The following is a 27,418-nucleotide window of genomic DNA, read 5'->3' as shown; positions in this document are numbered from 1 at the left end:
AGAATAATTCTACAAAGAAGGACTCAACAGCAAAATCTCACCCTTTACCCTCTTGCTTCACAAATTATATAAATCGTTGTTTTTATTCATTCTCTTATTATTATCCAGTCCCATTCTAGGCTTGACATCAGACGGATCCTGAATTGGCACAATAATTAATAAAACAACAGGGTTGTCTGTATTTTCACTGCCTTTCTTGGTAATAACACAGTTCTGAGGATCTTTATCACCTTATCTCTGTGACCAAATCAACACAGGGCATTGGCATAGTTGAAATTCCAAAGGATTCTTCCACAAATTAAAATATAAATTAACCGAGTCCTGAAAGTTTCAGATGCTCTAACTGTAGCGTCATCTTAATTGACCATGCTTCTTGTCTTGAAAAATGACATAGAATATCACTAATATTAATATGATATTAATAATAGCAAAATATCCATTAATTAGTGGACTTGCATCATCAAGAAAGTATCTATTCAACCAGGATTTCTGTTATCTAGGATAAACAAAAAAACAACATCTATGGCATATCATCAACTTCTATTATTTCTAGTATTTTAATCACTGTCTTTCATAATAACTGTATTTGTTACTAAAATATATAATTACTAATATTTACATAGTGGTTTTCTCACTACAGTCCTAGTTAATAGTTAGTCAGAGAAGGTTAATAGTAGTCAGAGAAGTAGTATTAGAAAGAGAAGGAAGAGGTAAAGTCACACTGCTAAAACAACCCCCACCCCCATTACTATTACTACTACTTCTATAACTACTACTATTTCTACTAATACTGTTACTACTACCACTTTACTATTGCTACTACAGCTGCTACTACTATTACTACTACTACTACTACAACTATTATTACTACTATTGCAATACTTTAAAGAATCTGTGATATTTTTAATACATATACTTTACTAATTCAGATATGAAAATTAAAAACCAACCTAGTCCTCTCATCCTGGGAAAATTTTGTCTCTATGTTGCTGTAGCTCCTCCACATGGGAGTGTGTGTATGTGTTGGGGGGGGGGTGTTGGAGTGAGGGATCATCTACAATGACAAGAATTTTCTTCACATTCTTTTGACCTCACATATATCTCACTGACCTGCATGGGATATCCATCAATTATTCCTTGTTCTTTCTATGTAACTAGCCCACTTGCTTTTGTGACTAATGACATGCAAACACATATGCATGTGCATAGATATGTATATTTATATTTCTGATGTCCTTTTTAATAGCTATATAATTTTATAATGGATGTCTATGACTCATTCCTACCATAGCATCTATCCACTTCCCCAAGCATCTATCTACTGCCCCAACTGACTCTTGACTTTAATTCCTGTCATCATTATTTTTGCCCTAGAATACTTAATATGATGATGATAGTAACATATTTAGATAGGATTTTCTTCATGAAAACCCTGTAAGATCAGAAGTATCAGTAATATTTTATCTAGTTCACACATGATGAAATTGATGATTAAAGCAATTACACAATTTGTCCTTGCTCACACATCTAGTAAGTATGATTTAGAACTAGAATTTGAATTCAGGTTTTGGAGAGGTGAGTATCCTACATTCAAAGGCCAAAAGATTATCATATATACTGACAATTTAAAATGACATGGGCCCATTTCCATGAGTTGTCCCATTAACATATGTTTTCACATTAACCTTTTCTATTTTTTTAAACTATGCAAATTAATCTTTGTAGGTTTATATAGAGTTATTGGTGTTAAGTTGCATTGCCACACATCCACTTTATGGCATAATTCTCTTTTAAAGTCAGAGGAACTGGGTTCAATTGTTAACTCCACTATTTATTACATGTGTGTCCTTGGGCAAAGTACTGAATTACTCTAAGTCACAATTCCTTATCTATAAAATGAGGTTTTTTTGACTAGATGTTCTCTTAGATTCCTTTCAGAATTAGATCTACATTTTTGTGTTTATAAAATAGGAAAGAAATACATTAATCGAAATGTAGTTAAAACCATAGTCAAGAAAATGGTGTAATCTTTAAGAAACAAAGATCTTAGTACTAAGAATAGGTTATTTTATCTTCACTCCTGGATTTTGGGGGAAAAGACAACAGCCATTGAAATGATACCTTGTACCTTTCTGCCACATTCATATCTCTAGTCTTTTTAGAAGTGAGGAGCTGAACTAACAGCCATAAAAAAGGGAAAAACATAATTCTACACATGATATTTGAAAGGTTGAAACTACATGCCATATTTAAATGACAGATCCATAATATAATGAACCGTCTCCTGTTTCTTATAAGCCCCCAAATGGACTGCTGAGAAAGAAAGAAAAATACACATTTGATATATTTGATTATATGCAAGAAATATCTACCATTTCTCTGAAAATTGTTTGGATGGAAATGCCATTCCAATTGAAAAGAAAGAGAGCAAGTTGAAAATCCACATTTTTGATCCCTCATTTGAATCAAATCCAAAAGCTCTCAGTCAACACTCATTTCAACTACTATTCAGCTTAAAATAACTTTCATTCCAGAATATTTTGAAATTAGTCAAGCTTCTAGACTACATTGATTTAATTGTAAAGCCATGTGCAGGTTCAAAATATTATGCTGGGCAGTCAGAAAGATTTACTACAAATCACGGAAATTTTCATCCGTGCTACATTACACACTAAAGTTTTAGTAAGAAAAAATGACACACTTTATAGTTTGCAAATCAAATTCTATAGGTATTGAATTTACTAGAGATCATATTTGACAGTGACTTAAAATCTTCTCTAATTTTCATTTTGTTCGTGTTATCTGAACATTTATTGCTGCGTATTTTGCAAATTTATTTTCCAAACTATCTGCTCCCAGAACGAGTGAGTTCCTGTGCTACCAACCAATTTTCTGTCAGATACATAACTTTAATTTGTATATTATATTTCAAAATTGTGGAAAGAATTTGACATCCTGGTTGAGGAAGACATGTGGTGTTTTTTTTTTCCTTGCTCTATTAGTGAGTCCAAATACACTAAAATTCGATATGATTCTGGGGAAAGGTTTTTTATTTTGATACAATATATTTTATGATGTAGTTTCCCTGCAAATATTTAATAGTTTTTGCATCACTATGACACTTACGTCAATATGATGATTAAAACAATCATGAGGAAAAAATAGGAGTAGGAGGAATATAATTGGTAGAGAAGAAAGAAAATACAAAAATCTATGCTAAAAAGTTAGTATTGATATACTGGTAAATGTTTAACAAATCTCTGAAACAAATACATGAATGTCACACTTTAAAGTTTAATCTGCACCATTAACATTTTCACGATTACTTTTTTATGTCTAGGAAATGGAATACAAGAAAACAAAATTACAATAAATAAATTAGGCTATGATTTTCAGTGCTTGCCAATTTATGAGATGCTAGAATTAAAAATTTAACAATTGACTTTTGAGAGATAGTTTGAATTGGTTACAACATATCCTTATAGATAAGACACATTCATGTGGGGACACTCAAGTCAAATCAATAAGCATTTATTAATCATCAACTATGTGTCAGGCACTTTTGTGTATCTAATCAGGAGATAGCTTATAAGTTCTAGTAGGACTCACATTATGTCATGATATGTAAAGGAATATTGGGGTCAATTAAATAATTTCTATAAAAATAGAAAGTATAACACAGAATGGAAAAGCATTGCTACGTTGCCATGGGATCCATTAAAGCGAATATCCACTTTGAGATTACAGATTCAACAAAGTTTTGATATGTCAAAATTTAAAAAAAAATGTTTCTTAATGGGTCCTGCTGTTGCATTGAGAAATGTTACTTTGGAATTGCTGAGGCAAAAATGTGAAACCAGGAAGAAATTAAATGCTGTAACATTTTATTAGAGTTTCTGGGAAATCAAGGTAGGTTTGAGCAACCCACTAAAGGTATAATCCTGGCCATTTACCAGAATGACATAATATTTCTATCTTTCATTTTTTATGTCTAAGATATTCTAAATGACTACTACTATTCATAACATTAAATCAGTAGTCTTTAGACTTGGCCTTTAAGATATTGGGTTGGGTTATATTCTAATTTAAATATCATGGACTTGGTTATTATAATATTTTAATAAATCTGAGATAAAAAATTATGGAGAAAAAAACAACTATGTTAAATGGTTCCATTTCATAATTCAGCTCCTTTTTAAAAAGATTTTACTTTGGTTTGCTTTAATTGTTCACCAGTTAATTATGTTTATTATCTCCTCCTGATTTATCATCCCTCTACTGATCTGAAAGTTCCTTTTGAATGCATTGGACATAGTGATAGGTAACTCAAAATTGTTTCAAATTGTTGTAAATCAACATATATAAATCACAACACAAATAGCAAAAAAAAAAAAACCCTATTAAAAGTTCTTAATCCTTGGATCTCATCCAAAATGACCATTAAAGTTGTAAATTTTTTCTCATTAAATATATAACAATATGAACTGATCTATATATCAGCTGAAATAGCTACTTTGGCTTCATTATTAATATTTCTATTTTTATAGGGCATTATGGAATGTGATGATCAATATGATGGCTTTTGATTCATAGGGAAAAGGGATAAAAATTTAAAACAAAAATGCTACTTTCAGAATATTTTGAACTAGAAAACACATTAGAGATGATATAATCTAACACTCTATTTATAGATGAAGAACTAGAGTACAGAGAATGAAAATGACTTTGTAAGGTCAAACAGTGATAGCAGAGGTCTCTAATTCCAAATCTATTTCTAGCCCTCTGTGCCAATTCTCTCCAATTAATGATCATAAAATTGATCTTCATTCAATTGATTTATCATAAGAGGAAGTTTTCCATAATTGTTAAAAAGCAGCCTTCTATTCAGCAGAGTATAAGTTTCTTTTTGTAGTTCTTTTTTATAATTAATATTCATTGGTTTCAAAAACAAAATATTCATTTTCATATATAAAAAATAAGATTTTACACTAATGAAATCACAAATATGATATGTATTTAACTTACTTGTTTCATATTTGCATAATAGTTACCATCCACAAGTTTTCCAACACCTCTCCACCTTTATTGCTTCATATAGTTCATCTGGGATGCCAACGTATTCATATAAGTTAAGCTTTTTATGTTTTATCTTTCTGTTCACTTTATGTAAGTAACATACTCAATTGATTCTTTTATTATTAGTTATATGGCTGTATATGATACTCTAAGTGTTCTACTCATCTCACTGTTCATGTTCTCATATAGTTCTTTCCAAGTCTTCTTTTTAATAAGTTTGTTAATTATTTCTTTTGGTGAGGTGGTATTCCACATAATCATATACCACAATTTGTTTAGTCATTTCCCAATTCATGGGTATTCCCTCAGTTTCCAATTATTTGCCACCATTATAAATATTATGGTAATCTGGGTTCTTTTCTTTTTCCCCTAAGCTCCTTTGGGAAATGGACCTTGCAACAGTATTATAGAGTGTCAGCATATAAATACTTTCATATCTCTCTGGGTGTAATTCCAAATTGCCCTCCAATATTGTTGGATCAGTTCACAGCTCCACCAAAAGTGCATTAGTGTCTTCATTTTTCCACATTCTCTCCAAAATTTGATACTTTGTCCTTTTGTCATTTTGGGCAGTCTGGGTTATGATATGATATTTCAGAGTTGTTTTGGTTTGCATTTCCCTAATAATTAGTGTCTTGAAGCATTTTTATATACCCATATATGACTTTGATTTCTTTAACCCAAAGTGTCTGTTCATAGTTTTTTGCCCATTATCAATTGGGGATGTCTTTTATTCTTATAATTTTGAAAAAAATTCCCCTTCTATTTTAGAAATGAGAATTCTTTCTGATTAGCAATATCTGAATTGTACCCACCTCTAATTTTCTACCTTCCTTCTAATCTTGGTAGCATTTTATTTGTACCAAACTTTTTCAATTTAATATATTCAAAATTATCTACTACATATTTCATAATGCTTCCAACTCTTTTTGACTAATAAATTTCTTCTCTTATCCATAAATATGATAGCATGTTCCCTGTTCATTTAGGTTACTGATGGAACCTCCTTTTGTGACTAGATCATATATTCATCTTGATTTCATCTTAGTAATTTGTGTAAAATGCTTGTCTATACCTAGTTTCTGCCAAATTAGTTTCTAATTATCTCAGCATTTTTTCAAACAATGATGTGTTATCCCCAAATCCTGAATAGATGATTTTGTCAAATACCAGATTTTTTTATATTTAAGAATATTTTGGAAAATTAACAGATCAAAAGTAAAAAAGAATTAATGAAAAATGTAAAGGAGGCCTTTGAGTACCACATTTTTAATTTCATTATGAAGCAGTTATTAACAAAACTATCTGGTACTGGCTAAGAAATAGAAAAGTAGACCAGTGGAACAGAACAAACATACAACTAACAGCATTAAAATATTACAATGCTCTATCATTTGACAGAAACAGATTAATTTTGTGTGGATAACAAATAACTGTTTTGAAAATATTGCTAGGATAACTGGAAACTAGTTTGGCAGAAAGTAGGTATAGACCAACCCTAAGATAAGATCAAAATGGATACATGACCTAGAAATAAAAGGAAAAAGCATAAGTAAATTAGGAGAACAGGGAACAAATATGATATTAGCACCTGGATTTCAGATCTACCCCTGAAATACACTATTTGAGTGACCCTGGGAAAATATTCCATCGATCAATTACCAAACATTATTTAAAAATATTTATCCCAGTTCAAAATGCCAGGGATCAAAATGATATAAAAATGAAACATCTATGAGTTACATGTCATATGGAATGTTAGTTCTGTATTTTTTTGAGAGAACAGATCTATTAGCTGTAGGTTGTGTTTAAGAGATTGTGTGTCTGCTGTAATATGAAGGAAACTAGGGATTCTAAGAGATGGAGATAAATGAGGGCATTAGTACAAAACACGAAGATGGAATGTGGTGTGTGAGGTGTATTCAGTAGATCAAATTGACTAAATTATAGACTATATGAAGTAGAATAATGTGTAGTAAGCCTGGAAAGACATTTTGGAGTCAGCTTGTTAAGAAGCAAAAGGGAGACATTGAAACTTCTTAAGAAGAGGGCTAATATGGTAGGACCTATGTTTTAGAAGAATTTTTTTTTGGAGACTACTTTTGGAATGGATTAAATAAGAGCAATAGGACTCAAGGGGCCTAATCAGGATGCTGTTGCAAAAGCTCTGGAAACAATTAATGAAAGGTGGAACTATGGTGGTGGTTTTGTGAGTAAAGAGAAAGGGATAGGTACAAAATATGTTGTGGGGGTAGAATTGAGAAGACCAGGCAACTGATTAAATATGGATAATGAGGAAGAATGAAAAGTCAAGAATGGTTAGTTTCCTGGGCAACTGAAAGAATACTGGCATCCTCCACAAAAGAGGAAAGTTAGTAAAAGTCCTAGAATTTCCACTCCCAATTAGCTTTTCTGTTTATAGGATAACAAAAATATCAATTTCTAACTCATATTCTCACTTTTTTTCTTTCTAATCACTATTATTTTTCATTGTAATTTTTCTAGTTGCTCATAAAATTAGAATTTTGGAGAAATGTATGGGAAACATTCTTTATCTCTTCTTTTAATGTCTTTTTTATTTGTTTAAATAAAATATTTTGCCTATTTCTCTCTCCATTACAACAATTCATGTGGGGCTGCAGAAAGGATAAAAGACTCATTCCTTTCTGGTTTTATTTTCAAATCAGGCAATCCATATTTGATCATAAAAGTTAATTCATTCATTCAGTCAGTCAGTCAACACATATTTATAGATGACCTACTAAGAATAAGGTACTGTGCTAGCCCTTTATCTTGATGGATTAGGCTCTAAACAAATTCAACCATTACCATTCATGTAACGGCAAATTTTACTACCAATCTGATTTCCCCAAACAATAATCTGGGACTGAGGCCAACAAACACAGAAGTCTCTTGGTGGTAGGTGGCCATGTCACACACATTTATTTTGCTAAATTGTTTATTCATGGAATTTAAATAAAGTATTAACACTAGAAACTCCCTGAGAGGCTTAGGTGATTGCAGACAGTGAAGAGCAACTCCTAACACAACGATTTTGTTGGGGGTGGGATGAGTTCCATGAAAAAACATTTCTCATCTAAAGGTTCTAAATGTAACGTTACTATGTAAATGTAGGAGTTGAGCTACAAGGCTGTCATCTATTTTCCTCTTTCCATTAAACTCAAATAACAAAGCATCAGTGAAATGTGATCACTGTAATAGAAAAATATATTATCTGCCAATTTGATAGTTATGCTTAGTTGATTAGTACTTTATGATCTCCTAGGCAGTTTTCCTGGATATATAAAATTTACAATCATAATTCATGGCTGTGAAAGGATATTAGTTCATACCAGGAAATAAAGAAAAATCCTCTGTGGCTTTTAAAGTGATACAGTTTTGGTATCATCTCTTTTTCATTCAATCCCTATATGGCCAATTGTGTCTTTGCATGTGCTGAATTTTTGGCTGAGGATACTTATTGAAAACTTCAGTGCAAAATTTATATAAACTGTAATATAATATATAATATATCATATGATGTGTAACATGGCATGCCATGCCATGGATTACTGTGTATACTATAGCATAGCATAGCATATGAATTAAACCATGTCCTGCCATAACATACCTTACCATACTATGCCACACCAAATACAATATTCCATAACACAATATAACATAACACATAACACAATAACATATGATAATATATGTCATTATAATGATATGCTATGATAATATATGATTGGTGTGGTACAATGTGGCATAGCACCGTATGATATGATACATATGATATAATAAAACATAATAGAATGTAATATAAAGTAATATAGCATAACAGATGGATGGAGAACTGCACCAATGTCCTCCTTTAATATTTTGTCATGGTCCGGAAGTGGCTCTGGTTAATCAAGGTTTTTTAGAGCATATTTTTCTGAAAGGGTTAATTAAACTAGGAAGTCCTTGACTGACAGCCCAAATATGATGGTATTTCTCTTTTGCAAAGAAGGACTTTTGGAAGGGAATTATCATTAGAATATAGACTAATGGATAGTGAATCTTCTTAGTTGCCAACTCTCATGATAACCATCTAATTAAGATTTTGTGGCAATATGGTTTATCTTTGTAAAGTAAGAACCCCTACAAATGAATTCATGAAAATACTCATGGTATAGACATTTTCCCTGAACATGTATGTGATTATGATGATGTTAATGCTGTTATTGCTCAATCATAAGGAAAATAAGTCAGTTCTCATTGGAAATTTCCAATTTCACATGAAAAGTTTCCTGAGTAGTTCCTCAAACTTCATATTGTCATGTATCTTTTGTGTTATAATTCACTTTTTTGAGACAAATACCATTTATAAGTTTTGTAATTAGTATGAGATTTCTTTGAAAAATAGAAAAAATGAATGGTGCAAAACAAAGATGTAGCACAGGAAACTTTTCACTTTTTAATCTAATTATTAAAAACAATAGTTTCCTTTCCTTTAAAATTTCAGTTGTATTTCAAAAGGTACTTTTTTTCAGGGGGCATTTGTTCTCTAAGATGTATCTCCTTACAGCATGTAATTAGCAGTACCAGTAAGTTTGCCAATAATTTAAGAAGGTATTAAATATTACATATTCATCACCTTTATAATGTCTATTGTATTTTATATCTCCATTAAGAACTATTTCATCCATCCATCTTTTACAGTTTCTGCAACTATAGATATTGTAAGAATAATCTGGACCATGGAAGCAGTAACAAGGACCATCCAAATCCATGCAGATTTACTCACTATATGCTATGTAATTACAAAATTCATATTGCACCTCAAACATCTCACAGCAGTCAGAAAAAACCCAGTAGATTATATTCATTTTTCCTATCAACTTTTATTGCTAACAGGACTGAAGCCTTTGATTAAGTTGGCATTGGTACAGAACTCTTTTCTATTTTCTTTCATGTTGTTCTTGACAAGACTGAATCAGTTATTCTGGCTGGTATTACCGCCTCATGTTTTCAGGCACATTCATTTATCATGGAGTAAGTCACTTTCCTGTTTTTGTTTCCACTTTACTCTGAAAGGCACCCACAGAAACATTACAAGAATGCAGGGTTGCAGCAAATAAATTCTGTGTGCCTAGCCTGTACTTTGTCTCCACAGTCAATCTATCCTTTAAGACATCATCTTTGAACAATAGAATTTAATGGTTAAGGATGAAAGAGCTGGTTCAGATAAATTAAAAAAAAAACCACTCTCTCACTTTAAATGCCCAACCCCACATTTGACCAGACCTTAAATTGTAAGTTTATAGAATTAATAATTAACCACCAATAGCCTCTGGATTCTGCCAATTGAAAAAGGCTTCTAAACTTATGTTTAAGTGCCATTTTCTCTTTATTTTCAACTACAGTCTTTAGTAGTGTGAGGGGCAATTGGATGTAGTCAGAAAAGAATTCTCAACTTTCCATTTTAAGGTATTTCTGAGAAACAAAACTCTTTGTTGAGAAGTCAAGGAATGAGAAATCTCTTTGAGGTTGAGTTTTCCACATCTTTAAAATGAGGGTGTTGGACTAGATGACCTTTGAGGACCTTTCTAGCTCTAAATTTATGATCCTTTAATCATATTTGAAATATCAGGCCCCAAGTGAAAACCCAATGATTGTAAACAATGCAAAATTGCTCACTTTACTCATCTATATTAGCTTTGACCCCCATCTTTCACAGCAATGCAATGAGAAAGTAAAAACATTATTTCCTAATTTTGTATATGGGGAGGCTGAAGTCAGAAGATTAGTGAATTATGTGCCTACTGTCATCTAGCTACAGAGGTAGCTCTACAGAGAAGGCAACTACTGAATTTCCATTCCTAAACTTAATGCTGATGTCTGTACTCTTCCTTCTTTAGGGAGATAGGCGAGATCACAGTATTTAGAGACACTTTTATTACTTACCTTTCGGTATTACTGGGTGGAAAGCATTTTGACAGCTAGTCATTTTTTTTGTCTAGGGCAGCTTAGGACAGAAAAAGGGGTCTATCAGACCTAGACTTGGGACTGTGTGAGAACATAACAGAAGTGGTATAAACTTTGGGTTTTGGGAAACAGTGGCAGCACCAGGAATGCCCAGTGTCCAATGATGGTAAGATGATTAAACCCCTAGTCAGGAAGTGATTGCTTTAAAACCAAAATATTAAATGTATTATTTTCAGACCATTATAAAATAAAATTACATTCAGTAAAGGGCTTTTGAAACTTAGATTAAATTTATGAAAACGAAATATTCTGATCCTATAATAGATTAAAGAAAGTCAATAGAAATTATTAGAAAAAATTCACTAAAGATAATGACTACAATGACAAAATAGCCTAAAATTTAGTTGCTACAGTCAAAGAAGTAATGAAGGTAATTTTTTCACTAAACATTTGCATAAGTGAAAGAAAGAGTAGATCAATGAAATGGGTACTCAAGTAAAAAAAAAAACAGCTAATTAAAAATCTCCAATTAAATGCCAAATTAAAAGGTCTAAAATTCAAAGGGGAGATAATAAATTTAAAAGTAAAAAGAGATGAATTAATAAAAATGAGAACTATTTTTTGGGAAAAGTAAATAAACCATGGGCTAATTTTATTTTTAAAAAGAAAGAAGGCAACTAAATTACCATGACTAAAACAAAACATATAACGCACAACCAACGAAGATGAAATTAAAATGATTATTGGATGCTCTCTTCCCCAAATTTATACCAATATGCCTAAAAACTAAATTAAGTGAAAAAAATTTTACAAAGATAATACTTAATCATATGAAGAGAAAAGGAAATGGGACATTTAAATAATCCCACCTTAGAGAAATAAACAACCCATAAATGAGCTCCCTTAGGGGAGTGGGAGAAGAACCAGAACCAGATGAATTTAGAATCAGATTTTACCAACATTTAAAGAAGAATTAATTCCAATATCATATAATCTGCTTAAAAAATAAGAGTGCTACCTAATTTCTTCTATGACAGAAATATGGTTTTGTACCCAAACCAGGGAGAACAAAAATGGAGAAAGAAACATAGAAATTCATTTCCCTCATTAATACTTATAAGAAGATTTAAATAAAAGACTAGCAAGAAAATTACATCAATATATTACAAATATCATACACTATAATCAGGTGGATTTATACCAAGAATGTAAGGCAGATTAAATATTAGGAAAACTAAACATAATCAAACATATCATTCACAAAAACAACAAAAATTATGTGAATTTAATCAATAGATGCAGAATTTTTATTTTTATAAAATACAATACCCATTCCTATTAAAAACACTGGAAAACATCAAAACTAAGTGGAACTTTTCCTAAATAATATGTAATAGCTGTCTAAAATGAAGAGCAAATATTATCCATAATGAGGATAACTGGAAACTTTTCAAATATGAGTAGGAGCTCAAGAAGGAATGTCCCTTATCACCATTATTATTCAGTATGGTACTAAAAGAACTATCTACATTAAAAAGAAAGTAAATTTCAATAATAAATCAGAAGCAATAAGGAAACAAAACAATCCCATTTTGGAGATGATATAATGGCATAGTTAGAGAATCCTAAAGAATTAACTTAAAATCTAGGCAAAACAATTACAAATTTAGCAAGGATGTAGGATGTTAAATTAACCCACACAAATCATCAACATTTCTATACATTCTCAATGAAAACCAGCAGGAATAATAAAAAGATGAATCCCATTAAAAAAATTTCAGACAGTATAAAATACTTGGGAATCTACCTACTAAAACACAGTGAAATAATATTAATGCTACCAATAAAATTAGCAAAGAATTACCTTATTCTTTAAAAACATTAACAAAATTAATCTGGAGGATCAAAAATCAAGATTATCAAAGGAATCAGTGAAAAGAGGGGCCTAGAAATATCAGAAGTGAAATTATATTTCAAAGCTACAATTATCCAAGTAATTATGTTTCCAGATAAGAAATAGGGCAGTTGATCAGTAGAACAGATTAAGTGCATAACATATGGAAGCAAATGAGCATAATTACCTAGTATTTGTAAACTCAAAATCCCAATTATTTGGGTAAGAATGTGATATTTAATAAAAACTGCTGGGAAAATTGAAAAGTAGTCTGACAGAAACTTAGATTAGGACAACATTTCATACTTTATGCTCAGAAAATCTCAAAATAAGAAATTAGGGTTGGTAGGGATGGCAGAAACCAATTAGAGGAAATAGAAGATCTAGATCTATGTTAGGAGAAAGAGTTTATGAAGAAACAAGATATAGAGATATTCTTGAGAGGGAAATTGGAATTTCTGACTGTATAAAATTAAAAAGTACTTATGCAAACAAAACCAATGCAGTCAAAATGAAAAGAAAAGCAGGAAACTGGAGGGAAATTTTCATAGCCAATTTCTCAGATAAAAGTTTCATTTCTCAAATATATAGAGCACTGAACCAAATTCATATAATATATATGTATTCCAATTATAAGTTATCAAAGGATAGGTCTAAGTGGTTTGCAAGAAGTCAAAGCCATCAAAAGTTATATAAAATGCTTTAAATTGATAATGACTAGAGAAATGAAAAAAAAACCAATTTGATTTCTTTTAAATTTTTTAACATTCTTTCCTTTTTAAATTTTGAGCTTCAGATTCTTTCATTCCTTCCCCTGCTCTTCACCATACATTGAAAAGGAAAACAATATAATATAAATTATATATGCGAAATAATGGATACAACATTTCCATATTAGCCATAATAAAAATAAAGGTAAGAAAATTATACTTCAATTTTCACTCAGGCTTCATCAGTTCTCTCTCCAGATGTCAACAGTATTTTGAAGGTCATGAATCCTTTGGAACTGTCTTGAATTATTGTATTGATCAGAGTAGCAGAGTCTTTCATAGTGGGTCATTATTACAATATTGCTGTTAATGTGCTCAATGACCTGATTCTTCTCACCTCACTTTTGCATCACTTCATGCAGGTTTTGTTATTTTTTTCCCTTCTGTTAGCATCCCTCCACACTTTTCACAGCACAATAATATTCCATCACAATCATATGCTATAGCTTGTTTACCTATTCCCTGATTGTTGAACATCCCCTTGATTTTCAGTTTGCCACCACCAGAACAACCTCTAAATATTTTTGTATACAGAAGTCCTTTTCCTTCTCCTTTGATCTTTTTGGGACGCGGACCTAATATTTGTACTTATGGCTTAAAAGATAGACAATTTTCTACCCTTTGCATGTAGTTTCTAGTTGTTCTCCAGAATGGCTGGACCAGTTCAGTACTGTAACAAAATTTCAGTAATATATTTATTTTTTCCTTACCTCCTCCAGCATTTTTCATTTGATGAGTGTGAAGTGGTACCTTGTAGTTGTTTTAGTTTGCCTTTCTCTAATCAATAGCAATTTGGAGCATGTTTTCGTATGACTACAAATAGATTTATTTTTTTCCTCTGGAAGCTACCTGTTTATATCATTTGACCATTGATTGATTGGGAAATGGTTCTCATTTTAATAAATTTGACTCATTTTTATACTCGGCATATATTTCAGAACTGATACCATTGTCAGAGAAACTTGTAAAAAGTTTGATATTATTTCAACTATGGAATCTTCTAGCAAAATGTGGTTTTCCTGATTATCCCTTTTAATGGCTTATTTTTATTTTTGCTTTGTCTGAGTTCATGATCTCTACATCTGCCTTTTTTTAGTTGAGATGAAGCACATTAGATTCTGCGATAGCCCCTTATTTTAACACCATGTTTCTTTCTGTTTCAAGTAAGCAACATATTGTTCTATTCTGGTTTCTTATCCATTCTGCTGTCAGCATTCATTGCATGGTTTTGCTCATCTCATTCACATGGAGTTATCATTATTAAATGTTTCCTTCTATCCCATTTTCTTCTGTTTCTTCTTCTCTCTCTTTTTATCCTGTCTCTCCTCAAGTCAATTTTCCTTCTAATCATTAACTCCCTTTATCTTCCCTCCCTTTTTAAAAATCATTTTTCCCTTTTCTCTTATCCCCTTCCCCTACAGTTTCCTTAGTGGGTGTTTTTTGTGTACACAATTGTGTACACAAACATACACAAATTCACACACACTGTAATAGTTAAAAGGAGTTGTAGAGGATTTGAGAGGTACGGGGGATAAGGAAGGTTTTGTAACAGGGAATGGAGAAGTTGAAGGGATAGAGGGAATATGTATGCTGGTGAGGTAAAAGGAGAGAGATACCCCCTGCTGAGAGGTTGTCTTTGAAAAATGGGGTTCCTGAGAAATGGGCCAACTATGATAGCCTGAGGGGATGTCTTCTCTATTGACTGATGTTGGAGATACCCGAGAGCAGGTATGCATGGACCCTACTGAAGGACAAGTCTCCCCCTGACCAAGGTCCAATAAGAACCATTTATGGTTGAATGGCTGCTCTTAGGTTCTGCTCCCTCTATGTTCCCCTGAAATGATAGTTCTTCTCTTATCTGACTGTGGGTTATTTAAATAAAGATGAATTTAATAACAAGTTTGGATTAGGGAGGTTTCATGGAAGAGGGAAGAGGGGTTCCCTATATTTTTTTCCAGATTGGGTTTGAGTCTCTCTCAGCTTTTGAGCTGAGGCCAGGCTTCAAAGACTGGTAGAGAGTTTCTTTTATTCCTGTCTATGCTAATTTATGCTAGCTATCTTAAGTTCAAAGTCTTTAGCAGTAGACAGCAAGAGGAAGAAAAGGTTCTGATTTTCAGAACTGGTTGGATCTATCTCTTCAGACTGATGCCCTTAAAGACCTACCATACAGTTCAAACTACTCCCCTTTAATCCTTTTTTTAGATAAGAGGATCACAGGAATCCAGGTAGAGCAAACAGTTGAGAAAAGTGCTGTATAGAGGTACTTCTATCCAGAGACAGGGAGAGAGCAGAAGAGTTCTTTGAGAGTTACTATCACTCTCAAAGTGGCCCCTCCCCCCACCAACTGCCATTCTTGTCAATATCTTCACTCCAGTATTTCAACTGCTGTCAGTTCCATCTCAGTGGCAGAAAGGCCAAAAACTTGATTAAGTCTTCCTTTCCACAACATACACACACACACACACACACACACACACACTCACCTCTTTGAACCAATTGTAGTAAGAATGAGAGGTAATAAGAATGAAGTTCAGCATCACCCACACTCCATTTTCTGCTCTACTGTAAAAACTTTTTTATTGCATGCCTCTTTTATGTAAGATAATTTTCCCATTCTTCCTCTCCCTTTCTTCTCCTTCTAGTGCATCCCTCTTCCTCACTCCTTTATTTTTTGGGGGTCAGGGGGAATCATTCACATATAATTGACTCACATGTATGCCTTCTATCTATGTAAACTCCATTTAATGACCATAATAATGGCAAAGTTATTAGGCATCATATGTATCATCTTCCTACATAGTAATATAAACAGATTAACCTTATTGAGATCCTTTTCATTACTCTTTATTTTTTACCTTTTTATGCTTCTGTTGAATCTTGAGTTTGAAGGTCAAATTTACTATTCAGTTCTGGTGTTTTCATCAGGAATGCCTGGCCATTCTCTTATTTCATGAAAAATTCCAGTTTTTCCTCCTGAAGCATTATACTCAGTTGTGCTGGAAAGATTATTCTTGGTTTTAATCCTAGTTCCTTTGCCTTCAGGAATGTCATATTTTGACTCTGCTTTTCTAAAATTTGATTTAGGCATTATTTTCAAGTTAATTGGAGGGGAGTATTTTAAGAATTGAGTTAGGTTGCCTCTAATTAGTCATCTTGGCTTGCCCCTTCAAGGGAAATGCCGATGAATAACTCTGAGGTGTTTGTCTTACACCCATCAGATTGTTGAAGATGACAGAAAGTAAAATGACAAATACTAGAGGGGATGTGGGAAAATAGGTACACATACACAGTATTGATAGAGCTATGAACTAATCCAATCATTTTGAAAAACAGTTTAGAACTATGGACAAGAAGCTATAAAATTCTTCTTGCCCTTAATCCAGTAATATGGCTACTAGGTTTATGTCCCAAAGCGATGAATAAAAAAGGAAAAAGGAGACAAAGTTATAAAAATATATATAATCTCTTTTTTAAGTGTCAAAGCACTGGAAACTAAGGGGATACCCAATTATTGTGGAATAATTAAACATATTATGGTATATGAATGTGATGGAACATTATTGCACTATAAGAAGTAATAAAAAGGATGGTTTAAGGAAAATAAAACAAAACTTTAGATATCCCATGTACATTGTTGCAAAGTGAAATGATTATTACCAGAACAATGTTCTTAGTGATAGCAATATTGTAAAGATAGTTATCAAAGACTTATTAACTGATAAATGAAATTATTTACCACAGTTCTAAAGGATTTATAATGTATAATGCTATATGTATATCCAGATAGTGACTCAGAGTTCAGATTGAGAAATATTTTTCCTTTATTTTCTCATTTTGCCACACCCTCTCAATATGACTAATTTGGAAAAATTTTTGGATACCTTCATAAGTATAATTTGTACAATATGTACTAAACCTTCCTAATTGGTTGGGGAAGGGAAGGAATTATAAAGGGAAGGTAAAATCCAAATGAAAATAAATTCCAAAAGAGAAAAAAAATATTTCCATAATATAGATATTTTGTCTAATTTAACACTTATCTCTGCCCTGGGACTTAGTATGTGACTGCAACAGGAGATATTCAGTAAATGTCTGTAAGTTGAATGCATTATGATTTTAAATGTTTCATATGAATCAAAAGCCCCATATCTACATTGCCTAGGTAAATCCATTAGGCATAAACATCTAATCTAACTAGAAGAATAAGAGTTCCTATAACCCACATGGGACTTTTTTTTAACCTTTACCTTTTGTCTTAGAATCAATACTAAGCATTGGTTCCAGGGCAGAAGAGTAGCAAAAGCTAGGAAATTGGTAATAAATGACTTATTCAGAATTACACAACTAGCAAATGCCTGGGACCAGGTTTGAACACATATCCTTCTATCTCCTATCTCCAGAAGTGGCTTTATATCCACCCACTTTTGTGCCCTCCTTCTTTTTTTTTCCCCCTATGGGAGAAGGATAAATATGCAGCACTCAAAACATCTTTTGAGGTCTTTTTGAAATTAATACTATAGAAAATCTAGAGGAATCTTATCTCTCTCTTGCTATCTCTTGATCTATAGATATAGATGCTTAATACCTATTAAATTAATGAATATGATTACAGCTGTAAATATTATCTATCTGGTATTCTTAGCTAGGTGTCTGTAAACTTAAAACAAATGGATAACTATTTCAATGTAGTTGATTTCCTTTAATTCAGTGTTTCATTTTTTCTTTTCCCCTCCCCCATGAATTATAATGTTGATTCTGGTAAGCTATTAATAGGTTTCATCAGACTGGCAAAGGGATTTATAACACAGCAGAAAAAGTTAATAACACCTTTTCTAGATTTAGTCATCAAAGTGCTTTTAACACATTCAATATGGGGTTGTAAGGAAACTGTACTAAAAAAAGCTTAAGGTTTTTTCTGTGTATGTATATGTGTGTGGTCATTCAATAAACATTAGACACACATATGTACCCACAGGTCTACATTATATCTGTTATATATCTATTAATATTAATATATTCTAAATAAGACTTATGAACCAATTATTATTGGTCTTTCATTTTCCAAGAGAAATACTGACATTCTGGGATGATGTCTTTATTTATTTATTTATTTATTTAAAATGTTTATTTAATTAGTCAATTTATAATATTTTTCCTTGGTTACAAGAATCATGTTCTTTCCCTCCCCTTCCCACCACCCCCTTTTGTAGCAAACACACAATCCCACTGGGTTTTACATGTGTCATTGATCAAGACCTATTTCCATATTATTGATATTTGCATTAGGTTGATTGTTTAGAGTCTACATCTCCTTTCATGTTCCCATCGACCCATGTGATCAAGAAGTTGTTTTCCTTCTATGTTTCTACTCCCACAGTTTTTCCTCTGAAGGTGGATAGTGTTCTTTCTTGTAGATCCCTCCTAGTTGTTCAGGATCATTGTATTGCCACTAATGGAGAAGTCCATTACATCCAATTGTACCACAGTGTATGATGTCTTGATTTAAATGTGAATTGCATTTAAATAAGTCATAGTTGCACAAAGGTGCCAGCCTCACTCTTCCAGAAATGCCACAATCCAGTATCGAGAAGTGACAAGAGGACTAACCAGGAAGATTTGGGTACAAGTTCTACTTTTGACATTAACAGTTTTGGATATTGATCACATCACATACGTCAATGTTCTAGGCAATTTTCTAAATCTATAGTTGTAGAGAAGGTGCATATATGTTTGTATATATACTTATTCATGTATATACATACCTGCATAAGTCTTTCTCTCTGTTTCTCTCTCTTCACTATTACTCTCTTTTCCTCTCCCCTCCTCATTCCTTGTCTCTCTGAGTCTGTCTTTTTCCTCTTCTCTTCTACCCATGTTTATATCCCTATAGCATTATTTTATAAATAGGCTAGAATGAGGGTTCTTAACCTAGACTCCATGAGGTTATCTTTTAAAAACAATTTGATGACTATATTTCAATTTAATTGGATTGTTTTTATACTATGTATTTTTAATGATTTTATAATGTGACTTTGAGAAAGATTCCATAGGTTTCACATGAATGCCAAAGGAGAACATGAGGCGAACAAAGTTGGGATATATCATAGCATTAGATACTGTTTGTTTATGTTCCTTCCATGCAGTTATGGGAACTTCTGATTTTATATCTAGTTTGGAGGTCTATACTCAGACTTCTTTCTTACATAATAGAATTCTAAGGTTTTGGATAAAAATAAATAGTTTTAACTAAGAATGACCACACTTTTCATTCATTGATCACCTCTTGGTTGCAAAGTATTGTCCCTAGGTCCTAGGGAAGATGTCAGATTTACATTAGACATCATGTATTTCTTCTTGGTAGCAAGGGTGCTAATTCACATTTATAAAGAGCTTTTAAGATTACAAATGCCTTCATACCAACAACTCCATTAGATTGAGGATGAAAGTGCTATTTTTCTCTACTTTTTTTTTATAGGGAGACTAAGTTTGAAAAATGTTCTGTGTCTTTATCATTCATGACGACAAAGCTTGTGAGTAGAGGAGATGAGCCATGAGGCCATCTCTTCCCTGATGTGATCTTCTCATAAGCTAAAATGGAATGTTGTTAATAACCATTTCCATGACTATGTCTAAACAATGCCTATTAATGCTGTCATCTTCAACCATTTAGCCACCATTAAGGACCTATTATTTACAATGCACTGTGTCATGTGTTTTAGAAAAAAAAAAAGATAAATAAGACCCATCCCTTGTCCTTTGGGAACTCAATGTAGGAAGTGGGGTGAAGCAAGTGACCATACCAATATAATCCAAACAAGAATATACATATTTTAATTAATAAACTTGGAGGTGTGTTTTATGGAAGATTATATATTTAATTTCTTGAACTCATAAAATAGATGTTCAGGTCACCAAAAATAAGTCTGTGTATCTTTTCCATATAAGACAAATCATCACCTTTAAAATGGTGCTTCTCTCTACAAATAATGGCTACCATTTCAGCAGATCAGTGGGAAAAGGCATGATGAATTTTGGATCTTTAGGCAAGGGCACTTCTGTAAAGGAATCATACTCATTTTTCTATGTGATGGTGTGTGAACTGTTTTTTAAGAAGGAAATGTCAATCATATCAAGTCAAGTTTAGTAACATTTGTTAAATGCTTTCTATATGCCTGGTACTTTGACTCAGTGATAATACAAATAAAAGACAAAAGCAATATCTACTTCTACTCAAGGAACTCATATTCTAGTGCAGGGAGAAAACATTCAAATAATAAGTATAGATAACAGATATATGTATAAGTGTATACATATATGTATGTATGTATGGCAATGTGGAAATATTCTTAGAGGAAAGGTCCTAGCATTAAAATAAAAATGGAGAAAACCTATCTTTTCAGAGATACGTATGATAATTTTTTAGTTTCTTATTAAAAAACTAACAGTAGTGACAGCAATAAAAATCAAATATTTATAAAGCACTTTAAAATTTATAAAGTCCTTTTATCAAGTCAATAGTTCTTTTTCAAATTGTTCTATTTCTGTTCCTGCTCTACGTGAGGAAGAAATTTCTAAAAATGAGTCTCCAAAAAATTAAAACCTAATGTTAGTACAGTAGACTACAATTTAAGAAGGGCTTTTAAAACATGACTATAGTTTGAAACTCATTCCAACCCTTTTAAGTTATTACTACCCATATTGTTAATTTTATTTTACTGATGAGAAAATTCAGGTTTTACAAAATTAAAAGTCTCTGGTAAATGATGGCAGAGGGATTTGAAACCAGGCCTTCCTGACCTCCATTACATTGCATTTTATACTACCTCATGCTACTTATATGTAAACAAACAAAATATATGCAAATAAAATAATTTGTTTTGAAATTTTTTCTGGGAAATAATATAAACTCCAAAATTTTAGATTGATAATTTATTTCAAAATAGAGTATGTTGAATTGTTTTTCATATAAAAATAGAAAATATATTTTTTTGTTGTTTTGCCACTAACATAAATGCTTTGAAAATATTTTTTTCCAGGAATGAATTTTCCATTTTAAATCAGGTTTTGATAAAAGAAAGAGATTACTCCCATGTCCAAACTGCTTCCCAATTTTAAGTGAGGCACCTTGGGAGGTTCCATTAATTCTTGTGGGCCTCCAGAGCACTATTTAGTAAATTACAGCTTCAGTGAATTAAACAGAACCCTGGGGATCCCAAAGGCCTAATGCACCTTCCCAAGATATTTAATTTATAAGCAGGGAGTGACTGAACTACTGAAAGTGTCTAACTCAACAAAAAGTATTATCTTCCTGATGTGTTAGCAAAGAGTTCCTACTTAAACCAAAGCATTCTGCAGTTACATTATTTTTTATATTTACTCATTTTGTCACACTTACTTTTAAAGGATTGTTGCTTTAAAAATAGAAATGTCAGCACCAACAGCTATTTGATTTCTTAAGAGATTAAGATGAAATATGCCCCAAATTTCCATCAATAATAAATCCTTAACTGGAATTATAATGAGCCATGAGGGGAAAATCATTTTAGTGGAAAATAAGAAAGCTAAACATTAACTGCTGGAGTTGCTTTGTACCTTTTCCTCCAAAATTCCTCCTACATGATATCATTCTCTGTATATTTTCAAAAACATATTTCTAAAGAAATTACTTTTTGCTTAATATTAAATCCTAGGCAATTAGATGCAAAACTGAGGGTGAAGCAACATTTATGCTGCCAATTTAAACACAGAAAAGCAAAACAGTTCAGGAATTGAAATTCTGACAGCAACATTAACTCTACAAGCTGAAAATACAAACAGTGCATGCATACATAATTCCCTCTGTGTGTGTGTGTGTGTACACATATATATGTATGTATGTATATACACATTAAACTTTTGAGCGAAATTAAGGCGATTTCAGTGGTGTCTGTGAATTACATTTCTCATACGATAAGACTGCAAAAGCAACAGTGAACTCTGGTCTTATCCAGGCTTTCTTAGCATTAGGGTGGAACGTAAGATGCCAATCTCAAGGTTTCTGTCTACAGCAGGAATGAATAACTTTTTTTTGATGTCATGGATGCCTTTGGCAGTCTGGTGAAATCTATAGATCACTTTTCTTTTCTTTTTCGTTTTTTCTTCTTAACATTTATTTTATTTTTAATGTATAACATGATGTAATCCATAACAACAATAAATATAATTTGTTATAAATGTGTAGTGAATTATAATAAATATGCTCATCCAATAGAAACAAGTTCTCATATTAGCTATGTTCAAAAATCTATGTCTCTTCTTTTTCATTCCTCCCTCCCATACTTTCCCCATACCCAAAAGGAAGTAATATGATACAAGTTTCATATATATATATATATATATATATATATATATATATATATATATGTGTGTGTGTGTGTGTGTGTGTGTGTGTGTGTGTACATAATATTATATATAGCATATTTTCTAGTTCATTATGTTGTAAAACAAGATAGGTATTGCTTATACTAGAGAAAAATTCATGGAAGAAATAAAATGAAGAATGCTATGTTTCCATAGGTATTTAGACTCCTCCTTCTATGGTGGTGGTTATCCTTTTTAGGCATTAGGCACAAGGAGTTGTCCTGTTTCTGTGGACAATGTCCTTCTGGTTCTGCTTATTTCACTTTTCATCACTTCATATAAGTATTTCCAGATTTATTTGTAATCATCTTGTTTGGCATTTCTTAAGGCATAACAAAATTCTGTTGTAATCATATAGCACAGCTTGTTCAGCCATTCTTCAACTGAAGGACATCTTTCAGTTTCTAGTAGCTTGACACCACAAAAAAGCTTTTTAATTTATTTTAGAAATTTTTTAGAAATATTTTAGAAAATTTTAGTAATATTTTAGAAAATATAGTTTCTTTGACTTTTTAGCCTGATCGCCTTTGGAAATAAAGCTAATAGTGGTATTGCTAGACCAAAAGGTATACACAGTTTAATAAGTCTTGAGTATAATTCCAAATTTCTCTCCAAAATGGTTGCCTCAATTCACAGTTCCAAGAACAATATATATCAGTATTTTCCCACATCCTTAGCAACATTGTAATTTTGTCCTTTTATCATTTTAGTCAATCTGATATGTTTGAGATGATATATAATATACATATGATAGATCTCTTCTCTATATATTATTTTAATGTACAAAATTAAAATAAACAAGTTATGCTAAAATAAAAATAATAAAACATTTTAAACCTTTATTAATATATTATATAACTAGATGATATAATTTAAAATATGACACTTTAAAGCTAAGTTTTATCTTTTACAGACAGATCAATGTGAAGGCTATTATTGCTTGATGAATAAGAACATTAAAATATAGGATAATAATCATTGACAATGTGCTGTGCATATATGCAAGACATATTAGACATTTAATCAATCTCTATTTTGGAGGGACTGGGTGGGGTTATAAACACTGAAAATCCCAGTTCAAAAGAAAAACTAGAATTCCATAAAGTCTTTAATTAGACAGCAATGGTAGAATTTATTTATTTTTGTCCTAAAATCAATTTGTATGAAGAAATAATCGAGTTAAAAAAGCCACTTTCTACTCACAGAACTTACCTGTTGTACTATAGCACTGCAAAACTTCTTGTGATATAATTATTTCAATAACCAGATTCATTTGGACTTACCTGTTATAACTGATCAAAAAAGTAATTATGGAAAAAATTATAATAATATCTGACTTTACTATTTTGTGGCAAAATATTAGGCACAGAAGTGTGTTGCCCAAGTACCTTTGGAAGGATGACTTATCCTGTATGATCTAGCAAGAGGTCTAATAACTCAATTGATTTCAAAGTACTGATAATAGTATCTGATATTTATAAATATCTATCACAGCTGTAATGTGCTATGAAAATATGTGAGATTTCTATTGGTGACAAAGTCATGGATACTGCTCATACACTGTGGTTTATGACCTGAATTTAAAAATGGAGGAAATGCTGGATTTCAATTAGATATTAGTGAAAATAAAAATGTTATTTTTTTCATCAGGTTCATGGCTGATCTAGAAGAAATTTCCAAGATTTTTCTTAGGAATGACCAAGTCATTCTCCTTAACAACCAGGGAGGAAAGAAGTACTCGAATATCCTTGAGAACTGAAAATTAAGGAAGAATGTTCTTTCTTCTGTGACAAAAGAAGATTGTAATGATATGTTTTAAGACAGGAAGAGAAAAGTCGAAATATGGCTTTCTTTAATCTTCCTCAATAAACATTGTTATTGTGGTTTATTCTGATTTTGATTTTAAAAATCCTTCCTTAATTCTAGTTAAAGCGGGGCCAAAAAGTCATAATGCGGTGAAAGGATCTTTAAGGTATATATTAATAAGGCTAGTGCTAGGAGATATAAAAGAACATAATCTTAATAGGAAGGAACTTGCAAGGTATTATCTAACTAAGAATTCAGACTTTGTCTAAATACTTCCAGGGAGGAGAAATTCAGAAGCCCATTCTACTTTGATATGATTCTAATTGTTAAGAAAATTTCCCTTATTAAACATTAATTTGGGCTCTTGAATTTTCATCTTCATCTAGTTGATGTTTCTTAAATTTAAGACGTTCAATATACCTTTTGAAAAAAACAGCCTTTAAGTATTTGAATATGTTGTCATAATCCCATTACATATCAAGTCATCTCTTATTTAGGTTGAATATCTTCATTTTCTTTAAGTAACTCTTAAATAAGCTGATTTAAAAAAATATGAATAGGATAACCTGTTTCTTATATCATCACTGTTACTTCAGATATCCCTCCTTAATCCCCTACCAGGGATTTACTCCATTTCAATGGTTTTTTGGAGTAACAGTATGTTTTTATAGCTAATATTAATTTTCTATTTGTTTTCTTTCTCAATTACACATAAACAAAATTTTTAACATTCCAAAAAACACTGAAATGCAAATTATCTCCCTCCATCCAATCTCTCTCCTTGAGAAATCAAGCAGTTTAATATAGATTATACAAGTTCAGTCATGCAAAACATTTCCACATTAGCTTGCATGACATGACATTAAGACCATCCTAGTAGCCCTCCCCAGATGTTCTTATTTTTATCAATATTCTTTCAAAATATTTTACCTTGAAACGAAAATCATGCTCAAGATGAGGTTGGACTAGTGCAGAGTAGAGTGCTCAAGTTGGGCGTTATGAAATATACTGTGGAATATACAATATTGGGAATGAAAAATTTCCAGTAGGGGAATATTTTCCTTCATATGTTGAAAATGCAATAGTATTAGCAATTTAGGGATTATAAACTTAACATATTATAAACTCAATATAAACAGTGAAAAAATGGCAAGAAGTAATCTCAAGATTATGTGTCCATATATGTGATGATGATGACATCATTTCTATTACTTTTCATAGTTATATTTACTGTTTTCTTCACAATGAGTTTGACAGTAGTTGGCTGGATAGTGGAGGAGGAGAAAAAAACCTAATGTTTAATATGGCCAAATTCATGTATGTTCAATATCATACAAGGACAATCAGAAATATTAATTGCCCCAACATATGCAATTTATTATGGTCAATATTCAATAATACCATACAATTGCAAAGACATGAAAAGAAGTTAGCAGTCCTAAACTTCTATTGTTTCAAAATTTGGAATTTATCATCAAATCAGGCTTCTTTTGAGTTTGGGGAATACCATTCCATACTTGAACACAGGAGCAAATCATACTAAAGTAGTGATTTATAAAAGAAGAAAGATCACTCTTGAAATTTTGTTTTGACAGCAGTGATTCATTTCAGAAAAATTCAGAGAAATATGTTTTCACTGTTTTCCTCCAAAAATTAGTGAAACACATTGATATTAAATTATGGAATAATATATTAATTGCTCTATATAGTTCCCAAATATTTATGGTTAGAGATGCAGTAAAGAACAGAGAATAGGTAGCTTACTTTAAGCCAAGAATTCTTGGGTTCAAATCCTACTCCTTACATTTTGTCTATGTGATCCTGGCAATTCTGGCAACTTCTCAATGTTCTATGCAACTTTCCAGCATTATAAGCAGTGACACAGTCACCAAAGTGTACTAGCACAGAGAATTTCCTAGAGGTCCTTATACTAATGAAATCACAAATTCATACTAACCGATCAACTTTTCTTCCTTCCTTGCTTCCTTGCTTCCTTGCTTCCTTGCTTCTTTCCTTCCTTGCTTCCTTGCTTCCTTGCTTCCTTGCTTCCTTGCTTCCTTGCTTCCTTGCTTCCTTCCTTCCTTCCTTCCTTCCTTCCTTCCTTCCTTCCTTCCTTCCTTCCTTCCTTCCTTCCTTCCTTCCTTCCTTCCTTCCTTCCTTCTTTCCTTCCTTCCTTCCTTCCTTCCTTCCCTCCTTCCTTCCCTACTTCCTTTCCTCCCTCCCTTCCTTCCTTTTTTCTCTCCCCACCACATCTATCTATCTATCTATCTATCTATCTATCTATCTATCTATCTATCTATCACATATGCATATAAAAATACAAAATCTCTATATGTATATCCATATGAGTATTCATATCAATATATATACATATAAAATATATATGTATTCATATATAATTATGGGTGGCAATATTATGCAGAGATAAATTATTTTGACTCTTTTACTACTACTTTTTATTGCAAATGTCAATGATATTTTAAAGTAAGGGCGTGGCAATGGC

The sequence above is a fragment of the Monodelphis domestica genome, chromosome 8, assembly GCF_027887165.1.
Source record: "Monodelphis domestica isolate mMonDom1 chromosome 8, mMonDom1.pri, whole genome shotgun sequence".
Classification (NCBI taxonomy): domain Eukaryota; kingdom Metazoa; phylum Chordata; class Mammalia; order Didelphimorphia; family Didelphidae; genus Monodelphis; species Monodelphis domestica.
Note: the sequence above shows the minus strand (reverse complement) of the source record.